Source organism: Nycticebus coucang, chromosome X, assembly GCF_027406575.1.
Source record: "Nycticebus coucang isolate mNycCou1 chromosome X, mNycCou1.pri, whole genome shotgun sequence".
Classification (NCBI taxonomy): Eukaryota; Metazoa; Chordata; class Mammalia; order Primates; family Lorisidae; genus Nycticebus; species Nycticebus coucang.
The window spans coordinates 105,241,127-105,268,377 of NC_069804.1; the positions used below are offsets into that span (position 1 = coordinate 105,241,127).

The following is a 27,251-nucleotide window of genomic DNA, read 5'->3' on the forward strand; positions in this document are numbered from 1 at the left end:
AGGTGGTGCCCTGGGTGTGCGATTGTAGGAAGGTTTGATTCTCCTTTTCCAACTGGGGCCAGAGGTGGGCAGGCGGGGTGACTTAATTGCTGATTTTTCCACACAGCTGAGACTTCAAGCCAGAGTAGAAGTTGCAATAGGATAGAACAGAAACCAGCTGAAAACAAGACAGAACCACTTTGCTCCACCACACCAGACAGGGCCCCAGTTTCTCAGGCCACAACACTGTACGGGCCCTCGATAAAACCCCAGGGGAAAAACCAAAGGGAGTAAACCATGGGGCGGAATCAGCGGAAAAACTCTGGTAACATGAATAACCAGAATAGATCAACCCCCCCAAGAAAAGATACGGCAGATGGGATTGAAGATCCCATTCATAAACAACTGGCTGAGATGTCAGAAGTCGAATTCAGAATTTGGTTTGCAGACAAGATTAATAAAATGGAATTAGGAATTCGTGGAGAAATTCAAAAACTGTCTCAAGAATTTAACGAATTTAAAGACAAAACCACCAAAGACTTAGACACACTGAAACAAGAACTTACAGCCCTCAAAGATATGAAAAATACAGTAGAATCCCTCAGTAACAGAATGGAGCAAGCAGAGGAAAGGATTTCTGACACTGAAGATAAAGTCTTCGAACGCTCCCAATCTCTCAAAGAGGAAGAGAAATGGAGAGCAAAAATGGATCACTCACTCAGAGAGCTCTCAGATAATTCGAAAAAACATAACATAAGGGTTATAGGAATTTCGGAGGCTGATGACGTGGCAGCCAAGGGCACAGAGGCCCTTCTACATGAAATTATGAAAGAAAATTTTCCAGACATGCCTAGAGAATCTGAAATTCAGATAGCAGACAGCTTCAGAACCCCAGCACGATTCAACCCCAAAAAGCCATCTCCCAGACATATCATAATTAGCTTCACTAAAGTTAACATGAAAGAGAAGATTCTCAAAGCAGCCCGGCGAAAGAAAACTATAACGTACAAAGGTAAGAATATTAGAATAACTGCAGATCTCTCTGCTGAAACTTTTCAAGCAAGAAGAGGCTGGTCATCAACTTTTAATCTCCTAAAGCAAAAAAACTTTCAACCCAGGATCTTGTATCCAGCTAAACTGAGTTTCATCTATGATGGAGAAATTAAATACTTCAATGACATTCATATGTTGAAAAAATTTGCCATAAGTAAACCAGCTCTTCAGGATGTTCTCAGACCTATCCTCCACAATGACCAACCCAATCCTATACCACAAAAGTAAACTCACTCAGAAACTTCGGATCAAACTCCAACTTCCACACTGGCGAAAGGATTAAAAATGTCCACTGGACCTTTGAAAAACTCGATACCCAAAATTCCACCAGACTTATCCTTACTCTCCATCAATGTGAATGGCTTAAACTGTCCTCTAAAGAGGCATAGGTTAGCTGACTGGATACAAAAACTTAAGCCAGATATTTGTTGCATACAAGAGTCACATCTCAACTTAAAAGACAAATACAGACTCAGGGTGAAAGGATGGTCATCCATATTTCAGGCAAATGGTAATCAGAAAAAAGCAGGTGTTGCAATTTTATTTGCAGATACAGTAGGCTTTAAACCATCAAAAGTAAGGAAGGACAAGAATGGTCACTTCATATTTGTTAAGGGTAATACTCAATATGACGAGATCTCAATTATTAATATCTATGCACCCAACCAGAATGCACCTCAATTTATAAGAGAAACTCTAACAGACATGAGTAACTTGATTTCCTCCAGCTCCATAATCGTTGGAGATTTCAACACTCCCTTGGCAGTGTTGGATCGATCCTCCAGAAAGAAGCTGAGCAAAGAAATCTTAGATTTAAACCTAACCATCCAATATTTAGATTTAGCAGACATCTACAGAACATTTCATCCCAACAAAACTGAATACACATACTTCTCATCAGCCCACGGAACTTACTCCAAAATTGATCACATTTTAGGTCACAAGTCTAACCTCAGTAAATTTAAAGGAATAGAAATTATTCCGTGCATCTTCTCGGACCATCATGGAATAAAACTTGAATTGAGTAACAACAGGAATCTGCATACCCATACAAAAACATGGAAGTTAAATAACCTTATGCTGAATGATAGCTGGGTCAGAGATGAGATTAAGAAAGAAATCACCAATTTTTTGGAACAAAATGACAATGAAGACACAAGCTATCAGAACCTCTGGGACACTGCAAAGGCAGTTCTAAGAGGGAAATTTATAGCACTGCAAGCCTTCCTCAAGAGAACGGAAAGAGAGGAAGTTAACAACTTAATGGGACATCTCACGCAACTGGAAAAGGAAGAACATTCCAACCCCAAACCCAGTAGAAGAAAAGAAATAACCAAAATTAGAGCAGAATTAAATGAAATTGAAAACAAAAGAATAATACAACAGATCAATAAATCAAAAAGCTGGTTTTTTGAAAAGGTCAATAAAATAGATAAACCTCTGGCCAACCTAATCAGGAAAAAAAGAGTAAAATCTCTAATATCATCAATCAGAAACAACAAAGACAAAATAACCACAGACTCATCAGAAATCCAAAAAACCCTTAATGAATATTACAAGAAACTTTATTCTCAGAAATATGAAAATCTGAAGGAAATAGACCGATACTTGGAAGCATGCCACCTTCCAAGACTTAACCAGAATCAAGTGGAAATGTTGAACAGACCCATATCAAGTTCAGAAATAGCATCAACTATACAAAACCTCCCTAAAAAGAAAAGCCCGGGACCAGATGGTTTCACGTCAGAATTCTACCAAACCTTTAAAGAGGAATTACTACCTATATTACTCAACCTGTTCCAAAATGTAGAAAAAGAAGGAAGACTACCCAACACGTTCTATGAAGCAAATATCACCCTGATCCCCAAACCAGGAAAAGACCCAACAAGAAAAGAAAATTATAGACCAATATCACTAATGAATATAGATGCAAAAATATTCAACAAGATCCTAACAAACAGAATCCAGCAACACATCAAACAAATTATACATCATGACCAAGTTGGTTTTATCCCAGGGTCTCAAGGCTGGTTCAATATACGTAAATCTATAAATGTAATTCAGCACATAAACAAATTAAAAAACAAAGACCATATGATTCTCTCAATTGATGCAGAAAAAGCTTTTGATAATATCCAGCATCCCTTCATGATCAGAACACTCAAGAAAATTGGTCTAGAAGGGACTTTTCTTAAACTGATAGAGGCTATCTACAGCAAACCCACAGCCAATATCATATTGAATGGAGTTAAATTGGAATCATTTCCACTCAGATCAGGAACCAGACAAGGCTGCCCATTGTCTCCATTGCTTTTCAACATTGTAATGGAAGTTTTAGCCACCGCAATTAGGGAAGAAAAGGCGATCAAGGGTATCCATATAGGGTCAGAAGAGATCAAACTCTCGCTCTTCGCAGATGATATGATTGTGTATCTGGAAAACACTAGGGACTCTACTACAAAACTCCTAGAAGTGATCAAGGAATACAGCAGCGTCTCAGGTTACAAAATCAACATTCATAAATCGGTAGCCTTTATATACACCAACAACAGTCAAATTGAAAAAGCAGTTAAGGACTCTATCCCATTCACAGTAGTGCCAAAGAAGATGAAATATTTGGGAATTTACCTAACAAAAGACGTGAAAGATCTCTATAAAGAGAACTATGAAACTCTAAGAAAAGAAATAGCTGAAAATGTTAACAAATGGAAAAACATACCATGCTCATGGCTAGGAAGAATCAACATTATCAAAATGTCCATACTACCCAAAGCAATATATACTTTCAACGCACTCCCTATTAAAGCTCCACTGTCATATTTTAAAGATCTTGAAAAAACATTACTTCGTTTTATATGGAATCAGAAAAAACCTCGAATAGCCAAGACATTACTCAGAAATAAAAACAAAACAGGAGGAATCACACTACCAGACCTCAGACTTTACTACAAATCGATAGTGATCAAAACAGCATGGTATTGGCACAAAAACAGAGAAGTAGATATCTGGAATAGAATAGTGAACCAAGAGATGAATCCAGCTACTTACCGCTATTTGATTTTTGACAAGCCAATTAAAAACATTCAGTGGGGAAAAGATTCCCTATTTAACAAATGGTGCTGGGTGAACTGGCTGGCAACCTGCAGAAGACTGAAATTAGACCCATACCTTTCACCATTAACTAAGATAGACTCTCATTGGATTAAAGATTTAAACTTAAGACATGAAACTATAAAAATACTAGAGGAGAATGCAGGGAAAACCCTTGAAGAAATTGGTCTGGGTGAGTATTTCATGAGGAGAACCCCCCGGGCAATTGAAGCAGCTTCAAAAATACACTACTGGGACTTGATCAAACTAAAAAGCTTCTGCACAGCTAAGAACACAGTAAGCAGAGCAAGCAGACAGCCCTCAGAATGGGAGAAGATATTTGCAGGGTATAACTCTGACAAAGGTTTAATAACCAGAATCCACAGAGAACTCAAACGCATCAGCAAGAAAAAAACAAGGGATCCCATCGCAGGCTGGGCAAGGGATTTGAAGAGAAACTTCTCTGAAGAAGACAGGCGCACGGCCTTCAGACATATGAAAAAATGCTCATCATCTTTAATCATCAGAGAAATGCAAATCAAAACTACTTTGAGATATCATCTTATCATCTAACTCCAATGAGACTAGCCTATATCACAAAATCTCAAGACCAGAGATGTTGGCGTGGATGCGGAGAAAAGGGAACACTTCTGCACTGCTGGTGGGAATGCAAATTAATACATTCCTTTTGGAGGGATATATGGAGAACACTCAGAGATCTAAAAATAGATCTGCCATTCAATCCTGTAATTCCTCTGCTGGGCATATACCCAGAAGACCAAAAATCACAACATAACAAAGATATTTGTACCAGAATGTTTATTGCAGCCCAATTCATAATTGCTAAGTCATGGAAAAAGCCGAAGTGCCCATCGATCCACGAATGGATTAATAAATTGTGGTATATGTATACCATGGAATACTATGCAGCCTTAAAGAAAGATGGAGACTTTACCTCTTTCATGTTTACATGGATGGAGCTGGAACATATTCTTCTTAGTAAAGTATCCCAAGAATGGAAGAAAAAATATCCAATGTACACAGCCCTACTATGAAACTAATTTGGGACTCTCACATGAAAGCTATAACCCAGCTACAACTTAACAATAGGGGGAAGTGGGAAAGGGGGGGGTGGGTAGAGGGAGGGGAATCGGTGGGAACACACCTGTGGTGCATATTACAGGGGTATTTGCGAAACTTGGTAAATGTAGAATATAAATGTTTTGGCACAGTAACTGAGATAACGCCGGAAAGGCTATGTTAACCACTGGGATAAAAATGTGTCAAATGGTTTATGAAGTGAGTGTATGATGCCCCATAATCATATCATTGTATACACTTATGATTTAATAAAAAAATTAAAAAAAAAAATGTATTAAGAATTTTTGATCTTCAGATATAGTTATGTTTCCATAGATACATCTAGATTAAATATCCATTCCGTGCTAAGAAATAAAAATGTGAGATTTTTATGAGCAAGATTAGAAAACAATTAAAACCAGTTAGTGATTTTAAATATTTGAAATCCTCACATTCAAAATGTACTGATTTTCCAAAGTAAGATAATAACATCACAGAATAGAAAGATGTCAGATCTAATAAACTGAGTCAGTTGCATTAGAGTGTTTAGTAAATGTCTTTTTGAAAGGTCACTTCCATTAACTCCTCTATTACTGTCCTTGTGGATTCTCTCTCTGTCTCTTTCTAACTCTGTCTCTGTGTCTTTTTATTTTTAAAATGATCACTGGTGTACTGCGGCACACTTCTAAATAAACAGAGATCTTTATGAATTATTTAAAGTCTCTGTATTTAAGCAAAACAAAACAATAGAGGATGTCTAAATGGTATAAAACATAAGTAAACTCTTTAAAGATGTTGGAAAGAAAAGAGCTGGAAAACCAAAGTCATTGTCACAAATGTTAGTAAATTCCCTCAGGGTCAGGTACTTTGTGGTATAAACCACTAAATTTTTTTTGAGAATTGGTAAATCAAGGTAAGTTTTTGAACTCTTAAAAAATACTATAAATGTTGTAAAAATCCACATCTTTGAAAATGTTATGAGTAGATATTAAGCATAAGATCCCCCCAAAGAAAATATACACAGGTATAAAGAGCCAATTTATACTTATTCCTTCTATTTTCTATCTGAATTCTATTAATTAGCACTGAGAGAACTGCTCTATCAGCTGGGAATGTCATAAAGTCAACTTCTTACTGCCTTTCAAGTTATAGGGGTTTCAAATTTAAGTTACACAAATGCTGAAATCCTTATTTTGTTGTTTTTTGTAGAGTAGGCATTTTTAGTGTATGCATTTCTTTGTGACACCATTTTATGAATTAAACTTAGTAATGGCAAATACTTCTATTACTGCTAAAATTGAAAAGCAAAAGGATACAGATATTGCCAGATAGCATTTGGTCCAAATTATTTGTATATAGTAATTAGGATGGGGTGGCGCCTGTGGCTTAAGGAGTAGGGCACTTGCCCCATATACTGGGGGTGGTGTGTTCAAGCCCGGCCCCAGCCAAAACTGCAAAAAAAAAAAAAAAAGAAAAGAAAAGAAAAAGAAAAAAGAAATTAGGATAAAAAAAGGCAATGAAAAGTAAACATTGCAGTCCATTTTTATTATATAGGTAGCCAATTGACAGTTTCAATCATATTCTCAGTAGAAACATGATATAGATTGGTCTTCAAAACAAACTATATGCTATATGCAGGATATAATTTTTTAAATATTGTTAGCCTAAGGTTACAAAAAATAAGAAAGTGAAAATCAATATGGAATTGTCAAGTCTGCAAAATATCTTACCTTGGGATTGTAGAGAACTGGTTCTGAAAGAAAAGTCAAAAACTTCATCCTCCAGCAATGTTCTTTCATAATATAAGACTAGAAAAAGGATAGAAATAAAACTACTGCCATGTAATGATTTAAAAATTAATCCATACTTGAGACTCCCACACTACTGTGTTATTTTAATGTAATTTCCTTTTTTTACTCAAAGAAAAAAAAAAGATTCAGAACATTATAGTTCAGACAGGAATGTATTACCATCGTAACTACTGAATACTTTTCTGTTACTTAATTTTTCTAAAAAGTCTGTATGTGTGGACTGGCTGCAGTAATTTAGGAAAAGTCTCTGTGTAGCAGTGAGCATGGTATTTTTCTAGACATTGTTGGTCTCAGAGGTCCCCATTAAAAAGAATAAGGATTGCTGCTTCTCAAACGTTGTCAGATACTGGGTATATTACTTGCATGCACAATGGAGGCATTGAGGATACCAGTCTACCTTTGTGTTAACCTTGTTTATACACTTACAGAGCATATCAGATACTATACGCATTATTTTTACAACACTACCAGAGCTTTGCTTGTAAGATTTTGTAAGAAATACACAAGAGGAAGGAATCGTAGGCCTTGGATTCTACAATGTCTAATTCAGTCACAGTGATGCAGTGCTCAAATGAACTATAGCAGATTTAATGAGCAATCCAGGACAGAGACACATGTACTGGACACACTAGGGAAAGAGATTACGTGTACAGGGACTAATTAGCATGAAATATGAATACATTCATATAAGTGGTCTTGATCTATGGGGCTTCTTCATTATTGGGAATGATTTTTGCATGAAGTTAATGAAGAGAAATTCAGGAGTTATGCTGTATAAAGAATTTTAAAATAGTATTTTAACTTTTGATTCTGCAAAGTCTCAAGTTCTGGAGCAAAAAATTGCATATCATAAAATAATATGAGCAAATGAATATGGATCTATTTTCTACAAAGTCTCAAATTTAACAAGGTGGGAAATAGTAGCTATCCTTCATATAAACAATCAACTTAATTAACGAGTATTTTGATTTCAATCTCTTGAATTAGAGAAGTGCTAGATGTTGAGTATCACCTTGATATTTTAAGCCAAGGGGATGTGTGCATATTATATTCCAGAATATGTACCTTTAGCCAGAGAGTTGAAAAGCTTAGATTCAGTTCATTGGGAGGTTTTAAGCATCTTTACCCAAGAAATCAACTTAGAGGAAGAATGTAGAGAATGAATAGATTTAAAATTGTTAAAGGCTCTTGGGAAGGAGAGCCAAAGAAGTAGTAAGAGGAACAAATATTCAAAGATAGAGTTTAATTCCAATTGAAAAAAATCCCCAGGATTATATTTGTTTGACTATTTCACATTTCATTCAATTTAAACATTTTTATTCTTAATTTCAGGTTTGAAATTTAACCTATAAGAACTTGAAATTTGAAAGTACTTTGGATAGTCATGAAATACATTAAGCTTATTTTTATCACTCCCCTTCAAAAAAGTTCAACATTGGATTGCTCAAATATATGGCTAGATTTTATGTAAAATATACAATTAATGTTCATATTTAATTTTATATCTGATTTCAGTAACATTTTTCATGTCCTTTCTGTTTGTAGACATCTTAGAAACTGCTACAGAAGTCAATATTCTTGACGAAAATTCAGTATTTTTGAGATGTAAAATTAGAATAAAAATAGCTAAAATAGTTACAAACTTATTCTTTAGAATATTTTGCAAGAAATAGAATATTTTTGTGTAGGGTCAAAGGACTGTGTGACATCTAATAGAAATTTAGGCTCTGTATGACATTTTTGTTCATTGTTCTCATGGTTGCCTATGATACAGAACTCATACCTTTATATGAATAAAATGTGTGTAAGTGGAGCAGGGAGTTAGTGGGACTGGTAATCAAATAGAATGTGAATAGGGATATGAATAATCAAATCGAATGTGAAGAGAAATATGAATAAATTTAGAATAGGAATATGAATAAATTAGAAATGGGACATTATTCTATCTGTCCCAGCTTTGAACAAGTCAGAATGCACATGATTGTGTTCATTTCATTATTAGGGCATCTTTTGAAAGAGAGTTTATTGATCAAAGGTGAGTCATGAGTGAGACTAATTATATGTGTGACTGCTTTTTACTTTATGGGAACATGTTTAAGTTTAGGAACATAAACTTTAGGAAGGTATACGAGGTTCATGACAATCATTAAAATTGCAGAGGAAACTTACTGAGTATTGAGCACTTAAATTATGCTAAATAATGTACTCAATGTTAGTTCATGTTAGTCTCTACATTTAATGCTAGCATATTCCTTTTCCTTTGTTCGGCATAGGTGCAATTTTTTAGTTTCAAATTTTCAGTTGAAGAAAAAGTTTAAAGGTCTAAATATTTTACTTGTAGTCACACAATTTTTAAGTGGCAGATCCAGAAGTTAAAACCAAATTGTTCATGCAATTAAATGTATACTTCATTTAATTTTAAAACATCATAATTAAACATTGAGATGTGCAGAAGTTCTTTTTATTTTTTTATTTTTATTAAATCATAGCTGTGTACATTAATGCAGTCATGGGGTACAATGCGCTGGTTTTATATACAATCCGATTACCCACCTAAGGAGAAAAATTGGTTCACAAAGAACTTTTGTTTTAAGACATTTATATTCTAAACTTACTAAATGTAGAATATAAATGTCTTAAAAGTTCTTTTTGAATCAATTTTTCTCCTTAGGTGGGTAATCGGATGACCCCATTCTGGTTTGTGTACTTCACAGATAGTACTGCTATCGTAAAAAGCCCAGAAAATCAGCTTGGGCTTTTTGCTGGTTAGAACACACACACACACCACCACCACCACCACCACCACTACCACCATCACCCCTCCTCCCAAGTACCTTTTGTTCTTATAAATGCTTGTAGATTGTCCTGTTCATCCTTTGGAATCTCTTTCCCCAGAGGGTTGCCTAGGGGCATGTTTTCATGTTCTCTTCACATTCATTTCTGGTAGAAATGTTCCTTTTATACCATTTAGGAAGCATAAAAGAGATTTTTTTTAAAAGTCTTGAATTTGTATCACCTAACTGCAATACCTGGTGTTATCATTTTGTTATATATTTTTTTAGTGATAGTTTCCTCTATTTATGTGGAGTTTTATTTCTGTATGTGTATCCTTATTTTTTATAAGTAGTGCTTTACTATATACCCTATCCTGCTTTTTGAAACTAATATTATATTCATGGTACATAAACAGCAGTATTTTGTAAATTATTATTTCAGTGGCTTGTATAAAACTCCCTTGCAAGAATATACCATGATTTATTTAGTTATTTCCCTGTTGTTCAGTATTTAGTTTGTTTCCAATCATTTAATCTTATTATGTCATAAAAATTGTCTTGTATGTAAATATTTTTGTAAATTTCTCATGGAAATTATGGGTAGAAGGATATGAATTGTTTTGAATTCTTGTTATGTATTGCTAAATTGTTTGTAAAATGCTTTTCAAATTTATATTCCTGCCAGCCATTTATGAGTGATAATCATTTAGAAGACACACACATATTATCACAATTTTTTAAAAAAAAAATCAAATTTGTGGGTGAAAATCTTATTATCTCATTGTTTTTATTTATATTTATTTTCTTACTACTTATATTGAAATAGTTATTACATCTTGACCATTTGTTTCATTGTTCATCATATATTTTTACTTATTTTTGTTTTATAGAGATAGTGTCTTTCTCTTTTCTTTAAAGATCTTGTTATATGTTTATGTTAACCCTTCACTACCTTTCTTGTAATTTGCAGTTTTTCCCCCAAGGTTTTCATTTTTTACTTTTTAAAGGTATTTAATGATGAATTACAAGTTTTTGGTGTGGTTGTGGTTTTTATTTTGTATAAAATTGGTGGAACCATTTAAACTAGAAAATCTTTTTTAGATAAAAATGTTTTACTTTAGTTACTTCAGGGAAACAGAGAAGAGTACAATAACTGTGATATAGACTCAAGAGAAATTATACAAGTAGTGCTATTCATTATCCTTGGCTTCCATTCAAGTGGAACTAGATTTGTTATTTTCATATTCCCCTTTCCTGAGTCTCCATCTGTGACATTCTCTCGGCAGGATTTCAATCTGCTTCTAACTTTTGTATTTGAGGTTGGAGCCCAGCCAGTTTCTCTTGCTTTCTGGGAGGAGCTCCCTATCATTGTACATCTATTGGCTTAGACCTCTTATATTGGTGGAGCAATACATGGAAGACATTCAAGTTTTATGACTCAAGTAGGTCATATTCTATGTCACAAAACTGAAACTTATGAAATCTGAAAGGTCTAAAACTCTCACTGTGTAGATGAGTCAAATCCAGACACTGATCAGGAAGACAGAATTTACTGAAGAACAGTGAACTTCATTGATTCCCTGATAGCCACATTATGTTGCTGAGATTTTGTCATTGTTAATCTCATTTACACATTTAATTTCTGTATATGGGAGAATAATATATTCTTCATTTAATGAACAAACATGACAGAATTTTTGTTATATGTTTCTTTATTATCACAAACTTTGTAGAAGAAGACTTGGCAAAAACTTAGTCTTTGAGTACTTTTTTAAAGATTGTGATAAATGTAGTAGTATTCTGTCTGCAGTATTATTATGAAAAACATTTACTGAACACATTTATGTGTTTGTTAACGTACTGAGATAAAAGAAACTGCTTTTCACAGTTTATATAACATATCTCATTCAATTTGAGTGCTACTTAACTTATAGGTCTTTCAGCAGTTTTTGCCTAGCCATCGTTTCCCAGCTTGTGATATTGTAGATGTTTTAGGCTAGAAATATGTTGGGCCTTAAGATGAAATATATTATTCCCTCCTGACCTGACAGAACTGTAGCTCACATCATCAGATGTCATGGCTTTGAGCAACCCTGCTTCTGGGTGCTTTTTCGTTTCCAATGATTTGAGACTTGTCTTTGCATTGAATAGACTTTGAATTTTATGTGTGTTTCTGCTTTATTAGTCTGTGTTTGGGTTGTTTCAAAGGGTTTCATTTTAATATGTACATTGACACGTGTTTGTACATGTTGCTAGAGACACTTTTACACTCCTGCATTTTCTAAATCAAAATAAGAAATAATATATATGATGTTCATTGTTTTTCTCAGTCTTTCTCTTGATGACTATAAACATTCAGTGGAAGTGTTAGTAACATTCTTTCCTTATTTTTCTTTTTACTATTTTTAAAATAATAATAAAATGTTAGCTTTTAAATCAGGCCTGGCAATTCCTAAATTTGAGAATGTTGTTTATTTCTTTTTAATAGAGTTTATTTTTTAGGGCAGTTTTAGACTACAGAAAAAGGTAATCATAAAGTTCAGAGTTCCCACATACTCTTTCTCTACTCCGAATTTCCTTCATTAACATCAATATTGACAAATTATTATTAGCCTAAAGTCTATAGTTTATATCAAGGTTTACCCTTTAGGTTATAAGTTGTATTGTTTTTGAGAAATGCGTAATGTCCTGGCCACTGTACACTGGTAATTGACTTATCCTTTGGTGACTGTATAATTTTCCTTTCTCTGGTTCATTCATTCATTCACTCATTTTATTCATACATTTTCTAGTAACTATTTTTGAATACTTCCTGTTGTAAGTCCCTCTGATAGATGCTGCAGGAAATTGCCAACCTGTGCACCTTCAGTGATGAGATGAGATCATGTGTAAGAAAAGGCTTTGTAAGGGAAAAACATTTGCTGAAAAAATGGCATGACAACCAATTGATTACTGGTGTAGTATTTCTGCTTGTGAAGGGTTTGCCTCAGTTCAGATAGGGATGGTAAGTTCCAACTACATTTCAGACATTTACTTACAGAGAAGTAGGATGTGGGGGCTATTTTAACTGGTGGCTGTTCTGGGTCTTTCTCTGTTTCTGATGAAATATTTCTTTATACCTTCTCTATTAGAAGTTAGCAGAGGCATTTGAAAAAAAGACAGTCTTTTTCCTTGGAAGTAATTATTTGTTGATTCTGGGAATATATATGTTAATGGGGAATTTTTGCTCCATTTAATGAATTTGCTTTTACAAACTTTCTGTAATAAATCTATCGATTAGTGAGAAAAAATTATATTATTTACATTGCTGTGGGAAGTCAAACATGGGTTATTTTTGTTACTGAAATAAAACATTCCAAATAAATAAGTAAATACCAGCAGAAATGAATATAAATAGATGACAATAAGAAAACTTAATAATAAGAATTAATGGAGTTAATTCATATTCTTTCCTGGTTTATTCTTTTTCTCTTTAGTTGTAAGATTATACATTGACTAGCATCAGTATGTACATCTAAGCTAGGTATTATCACACTTTTTGATAGTGTCTTATATAATATGCCAACTATTATTCTTTCAGAGGTTAGTTATTATCTTTTTATGAGTTTAATTGAGAGCATATGATTTAAAGCCAGAATATTTAAGTTTAAATGTTAGCTGCTGTGCAACCAGGGGCAGGTGTCTTAACCTTTCTGGTTCTCAGTTTCATTTGAGCCATGGTAATAATACCTTTCTTATCTGGATGTTAGTGTGATTAAATAAAATAACGTACATGAAAAACATTGCCATTAATCACTACTTAGAATTTGTTGGGACAATAATGATGATTATATTGTACTAGACCAAGTAGGAATTCTTTTGGATCTATAAATTTCTAATATTTCTTAGATGAATGTATTAAACATAGAGATTTCTTTTCATGGCTAATAGCCAAGATTTGGGAAAAAATAATTGTATTAAATGTAGAACTATGATCCTCTTTCTGTGTGAATTGGGAAGCTAGTACTTTATTTTCACTCTTTCAGGATTCTGATTTATATGTTTTCATTGAGTGAATATCTGACCGTTGATAATGTCATAAAACAAAATCCAGAAAATAGATGAGTCCTGCAAAGAAAGTGAAATCTGATAAAAGTTCTTTTGACTATACTATAATTTAAAATAAGGGGTGCTTGGTCTTTGAGTTTTACTATCATAATACCAACTTTTTTCCTATGTATGTGTGTATGGGGGTGGGTGGCTGTGTGTGTGTATGTGTGTATGTATGTCAGAGAACCTGAAACACTGTACATTTCTGCTCATTTATTTTGTGAGTTCAGCCCAACTTTGATAATCCCATAGGAATCAAAGAAATGAAACAATTATTACTACTAAACTGGAGAAACTATTTCTTCTTATTATATTGTTTATTGTGTTTGCTACCTAAATTGGCATTGAGGCAAAATTTAAGTAAGTTTGTATTGAAAAACTCAGCAAAAATCTCAAACTCACTGTACTTTGTTAAAGTATATCAAAACAAATCCATTTTAAGTAGGTGTAAAAATCCATTGAAGATGCTGTTATATTTAAACAGCGTTAGAGTGCAATTTTTAAAGAATATTTGTCTGGCAATATCTATAAATTAAAGTGTGTAGACATCAATTCTGGTAATTCAAATTTATTTACTTAGACATTTGAAAATGAGATTTGTTTTATCCAGAGTAAAAGTTAGCAAAACAAAGTCGACATTGCTTTTTGTGTTAAAAAAAAAAAAGTCACCAATTTATGGCTATAAATGCTACTGGGATTAGAAGTGTTTTCCCTATTGGCAGTTTATCAAGTGAGTGAATGCCTTTTGTGAACGTGAGCTTGCTTCTCCAATTTTAGCATTTCAATTTTAGAGAACCTGGGATGAGTTATTTTGCACAAAAGTCTTTATCTCTCAAACTCTTTTGCTATCTTTGCTTAACAGAGAGAGAGGATTTGATGACTCTTTGAAAACTCCCCTTTGCTGTTTAGCCTGAGAAGTGTTTTAGTTGCCCTGTAATAAAAATGGAGCCGAGAATTGAAATGCCAAAGCAGAGGGAGTTTTATAGCTTGGGATGGTTTAAGTTTCATGGATTTATTTTGCATTTATATCCTTGGAGGGGAGGGGAGGTGTAGATTCTGAGATTATTCATTTTTGTCTGTTGGCTAAGTCAATTGACCAGAATATCAGTTGACTTTTTAATATAAAAGTAGTACTCTTTTGCCTTTTGTGCAGGATAATTTTAATGGTACGTTGCAGAGATTTAGTAGGGGGAATTATAGGCATTCTTTTAATATTTATAAAGCATTTCAAGGGCCAAGCATGAAGGCTGCTTGTAAATATACTACCAATAAAATAACACCATTAATACAATTGAGATATTTAAAAAAGAAAAAATCATCTACTTCACCATCTAGTGAGCAGAGACTTTCTTCCCTAATTTGCATTTAGAAAGCTCTAAATTAAAATGCTAAAAGGAAGGCAAATAGTCTCTGCCCATGATGTTGGTATTGTAAATACAGCTTGCTTACTTGATATAATTTTAAATAAATACTCTTGACATTAAGACATCATGCTTTCTGATCATGTACTGGTAAACCACAGAATAATAGAAACATTCTTGAAATGGGCATAGTTTTTGTCACGGTGCAACATTAATTGCATGCTTCTATATCTTCAAATTAATTATTGACATCTCTACATAGAAACAGACTTGTATAAAGAAAAATGAATAACTTGTTTGTCTATAAGAATATCATTTCACTCGCGAACCATTGTAACGGTTTTTTATTTGAGCATACAACAAAGAAAATATGTAACCCTGTTGTATCTTCTCAGAATACTTGCTGTGTAATAAGAAATTGTAATTTTTCAGGAAAAGAAAAATCCACCAAACCAGTATATATATAAATTGTTTTGCCAGGTCTATACATTGATACCCGGTGCTATATTATAAATTGCGAATTGATACTCGGTGCTATATTATAAATTTCCTGATATCTTCTTCTTCTTGCTCTTTAACACAGCTATTTCCCACCTTTCCTATTTTTGACTACTTTCATGCCTCACCCCTAAAGCCCCAAAGTACACAGCACAGAAACACCTAGAGATATGCAAACATGCAGACACCCCAGATGACCAACTAAATGGTAAATGTCATAAGTCATTGACAAATCTAGAAACGTTTGGTCAAGAACCCTTTCCTCTTCTGCTGTGAAATCTACCAAGTTATCCTGCATCTCTATTCATATTTTATTCCCTGTTGCTATGTGCAAAAAGAATCCCTGTACGTAAGGAAGAACAGCCTGTCCACTTGTAAACTGGTCTACCATTCCTCAGTGATACAGCGCCTTTCCACATGCCATATTTATTTTATATTCTCATCTGGATCATTTTCAGCAGCATACCAACATGCTCTAATATCTTTTCTCTTAATAAAAAGAACTACTTTTGACCCCATTGCCCTCTACAACTATTTCCCATACCTCTGTTTCTAGGAGAGCAAAACCACTTGAAATTTTTTTCTGTTCATTTATTAGCCACTATCTTTACATTTTCATCTCATTCTCTCCGATTTATTCCAAGTAAGTTTCTATCTCTGTCATTCCACGGAGTCTACTCTTCTCAAGAATTCCAGTGATCTTCAATGTTTGCTTCTCAATTATTATTTTAACCTCTCAGCAGTATTTGATATAGTTGACCATTCCTTTTTTCTTAGAGGAAACTTCTATATTGGCTGCCATGACATCACACTCTCCTGGTTTCCTCCTCCTTCACCAGCTTACTCTTTGTCAATTTGCTTTTTTCACTGCTTTTGAGATATATTTTGGAGATTGAGCCAGTCAGATTTGCTGTCGAATTAGATGTGTGAGATAAAAGACAAATGGAAGCAAGAAAGACTCACCATTGTTTGGACTGAGCTACTGGATTATGTTACCACTACTTTGGTAGTAGCATGGTCAGGTGTCAGTAATAAAGAGTTTTGTCTTTGCCATGTTGTATTTCAGATGCCCTTTAGACAGAAGTCATAGTGGACATGTTAGGTCAGTAGTAAGTAGTTACATTTTGAATCTGAAATTCAGTGGATTAATCAAAGCTAGGTATACATTTTAGATGATTGGCCCATCGATGATATTGACATGATATATCTGGATAAGATAACTTTGTGAAGGTGTTTATATTGAGAATAGAAGGAAGTACAGGTTAGAATCCCTCTTGTAGTCTATCAATTAGAGATTGAAAAAAGGAAGAAGACCTAGGAAAGCAAATTGAAGAAAGTATGGCCAGTGAGGAGTTATAAAACAAAGGTAAGAAAATGTTCCAAGAGGGGTCATGGAATTTAAACAGTAACAGATGAGGATGAACATGAGGACAGGAGAGAAATGAGGGATGGTGGGTCAAAGGGCTGATGGGCTCATATATAAGCATTAATTCAGCAGGGTTGCCCAATTGATTAAACTGGAACTATAGAAAAAAGGTCACATATTGTGATTAAATTGGGATTTTGGAGGTTGTTATTTTTGGTGATCAGTATGTTACCATCAGATTGAATGGCTGAGGTTGAATTCAGGAAAAAATGGATGAAAAAGTTAAGAAACTGAGAGGCTAGATAGGTCTGATGTGGATGTCAAATTTACTGAAAACAACAACAGAAGTTGGAGTAGGTAGAATGAATTACTTGCCAAAATCTTTATAAATCAGGGGGACTGACTAAGAGATCCGAAGATAAAATGGAAAAGATATATAGCCGAATTATGCTAACTAGTACTTATTTCTCTCTCAAAGCTAGTATGGAAATTAAATATTGGCAAATCAATTACTTTATATAAACCAATGAATGAACGAAAACCACTTAATGCATTATTAGAGGTAGACCAATGAAAATGGATTCCATTGTGTTTTAGTTCATCTGGTACAATTTATGAGAGCAGTTTAAGTAGAAGGACATTAATGATGGCTAGCTGTGATGAAAATGAATTTTTCCAGCTTAGTCAATTAGACCTCCATAGTACCCCTTATCTTCAAAAAGCATGTTGTAAAGAAAAAATATATAATTGTAAACTATTTTTAAATAAACACTTCAAATATGCAAGCTGTAACAATATAGGGAATAAAATATGCTTTTTTTTGCTCTGGTTTGTGGAACAGTAGATGGGGGATTTACTTAAACATTGCAAATTGTTAAAGGTAGCCATATGTATACTTTGGCAGTTAACAAGGCTCAAGTGGTGTCCATGTGTTTTAGTTTTGGTTCTCTGACTGTGTGACCTCAGTTCCTTAAACTGAGAAATCAGATTTTTTTTTTAAGGGAACCTCTATGTCTGTTCTATGGTTGAAGGAAAAAGAAATTTAAAACATTTGTGTAAAATTGTATCTTGGCTTTTAATGTAGATAAATCATAATATTATATGCTATATATTTTTTACCCCCTTGGTATAGGATTTCAGGATTTCAGGCTGTTAGTGATGGTATGATTTAATGCTTCTGTTTTTCTTTTATTTTGTAATACCATTTAAATAGACATTTAAATAATTTCCTTTAGGTAAAAACAGGAAAATAGCACAATACAGTACAATAAGAAACATGAAAGCTAGTTACCGTATTTTGCTATGTATCGCGTGCTCTTGTGTATAATGCGCTTACACATTTTTGGCCAAAATTTTCAGACAAGAGATCTTTCATTTTAATATTTTAATTCAAAGTTTTGTTTGTTTATATTAGCTACTTGTTTTTTATATTATAAAGGAATTTTACCATTTTTTAACATATTGTGGTATAAGAAATTTTATGTAACAAATAACCACACTTGGAATCTTTTCTTTCAGAACTGGTTTTCTTTTAAAGATGATGATAGGTGGCAGGTTTGTCCTATCTGCACAACAGGCTAGAACAATAGTGTGTTTTCTCATGTCCACTAGTTTTATCAGCCATGATCTTTGCTCCTTTCAGATCCGCAGTTCTGTTGGGTGGTAATATCAGATGTGAGTGGGACCTCATCCATATTGGCGATTTGGGACAGCTCAGAGTTGTAAGTCTTTTAAAGGTTAATAACATAAGAATGAAATAGCAAAGCTAGATTCGCATAAGCTGCTGGAAGTTTGGGGGCAAGTTCTATTCATGTCCTCATGCTCAAACTTTCTCTCTTCATAAAATTAAATCACCATTTAGGTGTCCTTGAGAAATAAGTGTTTTTCTTCTTGTGCAATCCTTTACCCTCTTTTTGTATCATCTTGGTGAAAACAGAGATCCCAGGTTGATGCTGCTCCAGAATCCAGGTCCTCACCTCCTGCTCCACTTCCCGCCACTTGGGAGATTTCCTTTGCATTGTCCTCTCTTGACAGCTGAAGAAGCTTTCCTTCCTGTTGCCACCACAATCTAATGACATTCTCTGTGGGAAGAGGTCCAGAGTGTCTCTGGGCAGCTCTGTTGCCATGCTCTTTAGAATATTTAATAACTCTTAACTTAAACTTTACCATGTATAAAAACCACTTTGACATTTTCACAGGGATTTTTCAATAATTTTTGTAAAAATATCAACTAGAATTGCTAGCTCTTGCCTAAGTGTATGACTAGAAATATGTCACTCTTTGTTGGTCAAAAATACTTTTGTTTCAAGTTTGTCATAAGTTCAACAAAGCCAATTAACATATTTGAGTATATTATTTTGCAAACAGATATCATTACTGCTTTCTAGAATTACACTTTTTTTTTTGCAGTTTTTGGCTGGGGCTGGGCCCGAACCCGCCACCTCTGGCATATGGGGCCAGCACCCTACTCTTTGAGCCACAGGCACCACCCAGAATTACACTTTTAATTTGTAAGAATAAATAAAAGAATTAAAAACATTTATATAGATGCAGAATTAGTACCACCCATGTATAACGTGCATCATTATTTTCTCCTCAAAAATATGGCAGAAAGTGTACATTATACAGGGTAAATATGGTATATTACCTTTTTTATCTGGGAATCATTTCAAGCATACAGAAATTGCAAGATTAAGAATACTGCAACGAACATGTGAATATATCCTTTAAGTAAATTTGCCTATTGTTAACCTCCCCTTTCTCCCTCTTTATTCCTTTCTTTCTCCCCCCTCTTTTCTTTTCTTTCTTTCTCCCCGTCTCCATCTCCATTTCTTCTTCTACTTCCTTTAATCTGGAACATTTCCATAGCCATTTTTATCTTTTATGATATTACCATTTTTGAAGACTAGAAATTTCCTTTTAAAAACCAGAATGTTCCTCACTTAGAGTACGTCTCATGTTTCCTCATGATTAGATTCAGGATCTGCATTCTTCGCCAGAATTCTACATAGGTCATACTATATGAAGTATCATACCTAGAGGTCCATAGTATCTGTCGGCCTCTCATTGGTAATGCCAATTTCAATTACTTGGTCAAGGTATTATATAATTTCTCTAGTGTATATTTATACTTTTTTCCTTGGAATTAATAAGTCTGATAGTAGACTGTTTAAGACCATGCAGATATCTTGGTCCTCATCAAAATGTTCCCCTAGGCTACTTAATATTTATCATAATAGTTATAAAATGATGAGTTGCCAGTTACAGTACTCCCTCTGTATATAGCAGTAGGCACTCAGCGTTCTACTATGTAAGCAAGACCTCTCCTTTCTAATCTATCTCTTTTTTCATTGATTTCTTACCACTTTGGATTTGTAAATTCCTATTTTTCATTCATTTCAAAATTTATTACCATAATGCATTGTTTTGGTGCTTTATTGGCCCGATTTAGCCAGCGAGAGTCTCCTTGTGACAACTCCCCTCTCCACCCCCCCTGCTTTTTTAGCACCCCTTACTTTCTAACATAAACCAGACATTTTTGTTTCACTTTGGTAGCTACCTTCCCACAGCCTTGGAATGAACAATTTCTTTGAGGAACCCGTTTTCTTTAAGTAAGTGCAGAAATGTTTGAGAGATGGCTACCTGGATGCTAGATGAAAGGAAAGGAAGTTACTTTTAAGTTAACATTAAGAATGGAGGGTGACGCCTGTGGCTCAGTGAGTAGGGCACCGGCCCCATATACCGATGGTAGTGGGTTCAAACCCAGCCTCTGCCAAACTGCAGCCAGAAAATAGCCGGGTGTTGTGGCGGGTGCCTGTAGTCCCAGCTCCTTGGGAGGCTGAGGCAAGAGAATCGTGTAAGCCCAAAAGCTGGAGGTTGCTGTGAGCCGTGTGACGTCATGGCACTCTACCGAGGGCAGTAAAGTGAGATTCTATCTCTACAACAACAACAAAAAAAAAAGAATAGAGTTCATGGGATTCCATTTTTGCATGTCTTATTGGTGTTTTCCAGGTGTGACATAATTTCAAATCCTATATATAGCAGCCTACATGTAATTAGTAAGTTTTATTTTTAAAAAATTAATAATAATTAATGTCTAAGATGAAGAAGTACCAAATATTTCCCCTAACATAAGGAAAATACCAGTGATTTGTCTAATGGGCATATATTAATACTCTAGTTGAGTTGCATCAGTGCTGTAGTTAATAAAATAAGAAATTCAGCTGGGCACAGTGGCTTCTTTGTATCATCCCAACACTTTGGAAGGTTGAGGCAGGAAGAGCATTTGAGGCTAGGCATTTGAGACCAGCCTGGGCAATGTAGCAAGACCTCGTCTCTACAAAAAGATTAAAAAATTAGCTGGGCATGGTGGCCTCTTAGTTGAGATGCTGAGAGGGTAGGATTGTTTAAACACAGGAATTCGAGGTTGCAGTGAGGTATGATTGGGCCACTTCACTCCAGCCTGGGTGAAAGAGTGACAGCCTACCTGTAATAAATAAACAAATAAATATTTTTAAAAATTAAAATATCAAGAACAATGAGACAGGGGTTTTAGTGAGAAAATAGAATCTGTTCCCACCTCAAAAAGTTACAGTTAAACAATAGCTTTAATAATCCACTGTGAAGTACTCTTCTTTAATTTGTTTATATTTTCGATTCAAAAAATCTCAAATTATGGGATTTCAATCTCAAATTATGGGTTTATGAGTGGTAGTTCATTGATGTTTTTAAATATGTATATTTATTCTAGCTAGAAAATAATATTTGGTGAAATAAATTCCCCCATGCAAATGAATTGAATAATTCAACTTAAAATACAATTCAAAACTACAATATTCAATATTTGGCTTTATTTTCTAAAATTACTAGTGCATTTTAATTCTTTTCCTCCTCCTAAGCATCCACATTTTTTCCCTTCAATATTGCATTGCTTGGTAACTGATAGTGTTACAAATAAGTATGCTTTCTATTATATTTGAGATTTTAATTGAGCACTTACTATATGCAAAGCACTGTGCAGGGAGCTCTATTTCTTTAAAAGTTGTTTGAATTATAGATGTTTCCAATGAAGCTAGTGGTAGAGTCCATTCCCTCCCTACTAAACTACATCAGACTAGCTTGTCAGATGTGTTACAACAGTTTTCGATGTTAGTAATAAGAGTACTTACTCCCTTTTCAGAAGAGGAAAAAAACAAAACAAAATTAGGTTGCTAAGGCATAAGATCAGAACTTGAGGTTTATAACATGATAGCGTTTGATGTTTTTTTCTATTTATTATTAATGCCTTATCTAGCAGAGAAAACAAATGCACTTTTTAATCTCTTTTCTTTCAAAATACATTATTCCTTTATTCCTATATTTTTACCCATTAAGTGTTCTTTAAAGCATATCTTGGAATTGATGGTGTTACCTTTTACTCCTTCATTATGACAGTGATGATCAAATGCTTGGTCTCGGAAACATTCTCTTGACATGTTTGAACTGGGTATTTTTTTAAACTAGTGCTTCCTTTTGATTCATTTTTTCCTTTTATTGCCTTTTGCTTTATGAATAATCATGTATTCTCACTTGGTTCATTAAGCAGTAGTAGCATAATTATAAAAGTATATTAAAAGAATTTCTTTTAGATTGACCCAATCTATATAAGATGTCAACAATTTACAAATAATTGAACCATGTTTTTTTTTTTCTTTCTCCCTTGGAAGGAAATACACTTACTGCTAACACTGAAACTAAAGTCATCCTTGGACTTTATTCAAATGTGTCAGTTTTGTGAAACCATACAGAGATGTTCACTTAGCTTAAGGGAACAGAAAAACTTTGTTATGCTCTTTGAGTGTTACATTAAGCTAGATCATTGCCTGAGGATCCTATTTAATATGTCCATCTGATTTATGATTTTTTTTGTAGTCTTTCTTCCTTTGATTTGTCTTCTCTTTGGAAAAGTTGGCATTTATTTCTATTTTATGTCTCAATGAATATCTGTACATTCATTATTTTTGGTAATATTCCCTGCTGAATTTAAAGTAAATTATTTAGAATATTGTGTTTTGCATTTGCAATCATATGGCGTGAAGGAGGTAAAATAGTTTATAGGTTTCAAGAATGATTTTGTTAAACATATATCAATTTCTATAAATTCCTAAGATACTATATAGTAGTTAGCTCTTGGTCTTATATAATCTCTAGAATAATATGAATATAAATATATATTAGTCTCATTTTTATTATTGATTTAAAGCGACTTTAAATTTCTATAGCAAATCACATTTCTCTGTATCTGGCTATCTATTATATAATTAAGGTGATATCAAAGACTGATTAGAATATTTAAGTCATTAGGATTTTAATTCTTAATTAGACAATCTTTCTTGCCAGGGCTGTTAACTTTTATAATACGGGGAGGATAGAAATTCAGCAGAGACATTTATTTATTTTCTTTTATGAACAAGGCTGTTTAATTTGCATTTTTTCCAGGTGGTATTGGGAATATGTGAATAGATCACACAGCTGCTGGCTTGGTGGGTTTGGGGGGGTATGTTTAACAGATGCTTTCAGAATCTGGAAGTTGAAATATTCTCAAATACAGCTAGAGACACAGAGATCCTTTTTCTGGTTAATTTTTTAGGCACTGCCTATTTCTTTGATGTCTTAGTGGTATGTAAATATCTTGTTTTGTTTTCTGTGTTCTCTTACCTCAAGCCATTTTAATGGCTTAGAGAACATATTCACCATAACCTTTGAATTAGATGGCCATTCCTATTAAATAGCTGAATACATTTTTAACGATATTGTGGGATTTCTATAATTAGCTCGATGGTTTGCCTATAAGAAGGAAAATGAAAGCTGCAGCCAGCCTCATTTCCACAGCTCGTTTCTGTGTTAGAATTGCATATCTGGGCTAAAGAAGTACCAATTTCTCCATTCAATCTGAGATAAGACATTCTGTGAAGAACTTGAGCTAACCTGATTTGTTTTTTATTATCATTTTTCTCATTAGCTACTTTAGTTAAAAATAAAAACTGACAAACAATAGGAATTTTGGATGCTCATGATTCAATTTATAGACCTTCTATTTAGTGCTTACTGAATATCAGTGCTTCTTATGAGCCATTTATTCGTTAATACAAAGAATATTTATTGAGTTCTTATATGAAAGCTGTTTTGCTAGGTATTTTGAGGTGTCTATAAAAATCACTAAATTAGACTTGGATCGTAACCTCTAGGAGTTTAATGTGCAAGAATAAGACATGTCCGCTGGAAGTGATAGCTCAATCCTGTAATCCTAGCACTTTGGGAGACTAAGGTGGGAAGATTGCTTGAGGCCAGGAGTACCAGACCAGTACCAGTACCAGTACCAGCCTGAGCAAAAGCAAGACCCCATCTCTACAAAACAATAGAAAAATTAGCTAGATATGATGGCATGTACTTATAGTCCCAGATATTTGGGAGGCTGAGGCAGGAGGGTGGCTGGCTTGAGCCCAGGAATTTTAGGTTACAGTGAGCTATGATGACAGTACTGCACTCTAGCCCAGGCAACAAAGCAAAACTCTATCTCAAAACAAAACAAAACAAACAAACAAACAAAAAATGAGACATGTGTACAACTAAGACTATATCAAACATATAAAAGACCTATAAGTAATATAGAGATGAAGTCATACTTCATGTCTAGGGTTATCTTGTTAAAAAGATGTTATTACTTTATTATTATTATTATTATCATTATTTTGGAGACTGAGCCTCACTTTGTTACCCTCAGTAGAGTGCTGTGGTGTCATAGCTCACAGCAACCTTAAACTCTTAGGCTCAAGCGATCCTCTTCCCTCAGCCTCCTAAGTAGCTGGGACTACAGGCACCTGCTACAATGCCCGGCTATTTTTAGAGATGGGGTCTCACTCTAGCTCAGGCTGGTCTTGAATTTGTGAGCTCAGGCGATCCACTCACCTCAGCCTCCTGGAGTGCTGGGATTACAGGTGTGAGCCACTGCGCCCAGCCCATTTCTTTAATTTTTTGTTTCTCACTAACTATAGGATAAATCTTGAGTAATAAGCATGGCACTCTCTGCCTTCCAAAACCTAGTTCCAAATTAACTTAATTGCCTCCAGGTACTTCATATGTATTGTGTCTTTCTGAACACTGGAAAATTATGAGCCATTATCTCCTCAAATACTGCCCCTGCCTTCCCCATCCTCCCATTTCTGATGTCCTGGATTTTGGAAAATATGGAAATCACACCTTGGAACTCTATGCATCATTTCTCTTAACCTCATTTAACTATGTTTTCATCGATTGATCTCTCAAGGATAAAATCTGGAAAATTCCTTCACCTGTATCTTGTATTTTATTAATATCTCTTAAGCTCTTTTTCATCTGCTGTTAAACCCACCCTCTGAGTTTTAAAATGTTAATCACAACACAGGGGTTGGGGCACCAACCCACCAACCCACCAACCCTCCTCTCATCACCTTGCACAATGGAAAATTCAAGTATAACTTTTTTTTTTTTTTTTTTTTTTTTTTTTTTTGAGATGTAGTCTTGCTCGGTTGCCTGGGCTGGAGGGCCATGGCCTCAGCCTAGCTCACAGCAACCTCAAACTCCTAGACTCAAGGAATTCTCTTGCATTAGCCTCCCAAGTAGCTGGGACTACAGGTGCCTGCTACAAGGCTTGGCTAATTTTTCTATTTTTAGTAAAGATTGGGTCATGCTCTCGCTCACACTGATCTCGACCTCCTGAATTCTATTGATTCTTGCCTTGACTTTCCAGAGTGCTAGAACATGTGTAACTTTTGATTCCCTAAAAACTAATGGCCTACAGTTGACCAGAAGACTGCCTGATAATATAAACCAGTCAATTAACATATTTCATATGTTTATGTATTATATGCTATTATCTTATAATAAAGTAGGCTGGAGAACAGAAAATCCTAAGGAAGAAAAAAATGTATTTACTGTTCATTAAGTGAAAGTGGATCATCATAAAAAGCTTTATCCTCATTGTTTGCATTTCTATTGGGCTGAGGAGGAGGAAGAAGAAGGGTTGGTTTTGCTATCTCAGGGGTGGCAGAAATGGATGAAAATCCATGAATAAAGGTGGACGTGGTGGCTCATACTTGTAATCCTAGCATTTTGAGAGGGCAAGGCAGGAGGATCATTTGAGGCCAGGAGTTTCAGACCAGCCTGGGCAATAGCAAGACTTCCTCTCTACAAAAAATAAAAAAATTAGCTGGGCGTGGTGACACTTGTAGTTCGAGCTATTCAGGAGGATAATACAGGAGGATCTCTTGAACCCAGGAGTTTGGGGCTATAGTGAGTTATGGGGATGCCACTACATTATAGCCTGGACAAAAGAGCAAAACCCTGTCTCCAAAAGGAAAAAATAAAAAAAATCTACAAAAGTGCTTGCTTTGGCAGCACATATACTAAAATTGGAATGATACAGAGAAGATTAGCATGGCCCCCTGCACAAGGATGGCAAGCAAATTCGTGAAGCTTTCCATATTTAAAAAAAAAAAAATCTACGAAACAGTAGACCCTCTCCGTTTAAATCCATGTTGTTCAAGACTCAACTGTATTACCTTTTTTTAATTTTAAGAAATTTTATTGGATTCTTTTTTTCTTTTTCTTTCTTTCTTTTTTTTTTGCCGTTTTTGGCCGGGGCTGGGTTTGAACCCGCCACCTCCGGTATATGGGGCCGGCGCCCTACTCCTTTGAGCCACAGGCACCGCCCTATTGGATTCTTTTTTATATCTGCTAATTTTGATGATATCTTGTTCTTTATAAATATTTTCATCTCTTTCATTTCTTTAAATATGTTAAACATGCTTAGTAGTTCTTGTACATTTATCTGTGGGAATATTTTGTGGCCCAGTGTGAGGGTTAATATCCTTAAAAGGAGATTGATGTTTGCTTTTACTGGGTTGCTACCAATTTAGGCTCATGTTAAATTGTTTGCTTAAGTTTTCTTTTCTTTTTTTCTTTTTTTATTAGGCTATTCAGAAACTGTGAATTTAGGCTATATAAAGGTTAACTTTGGACTAAGAATTCTCAGAGAAGATTTTTATGTTCTTCATTCAGCATCAAGGTTTGAAAGGGCCAATTTTCTTTTCAGTTCCCTTAAGAGAGAAGCAAGTTTACTTGTATGTTACTA

At 34.5% G+C, this 27,251-nt stretch overlaps 1 protein-coding gene and 1 non-coding gene across 4 annotated transcripts in view; both read left to right on the forward strand.

Annotated features, from left to right (window-relative positions):
* DIAPH2 (diaphanous related formin 2) overlaps positions 1–27,251 on the forward strand; it is a 1,060,116-nt gene that overhangs the window by 401,705 nt on the left and 631,160 nt on the right. The window lies entirely within an intron of this gene.
* On the forward strand, positions 26,500–26,607 carry LOC128578692 (U6 spliceosomal RNA). The gene has a single exon (XR_008377832.1). It is a non-coding gene; the product is annotated as a U6 spliceosomal RNA (small nuclear RNA).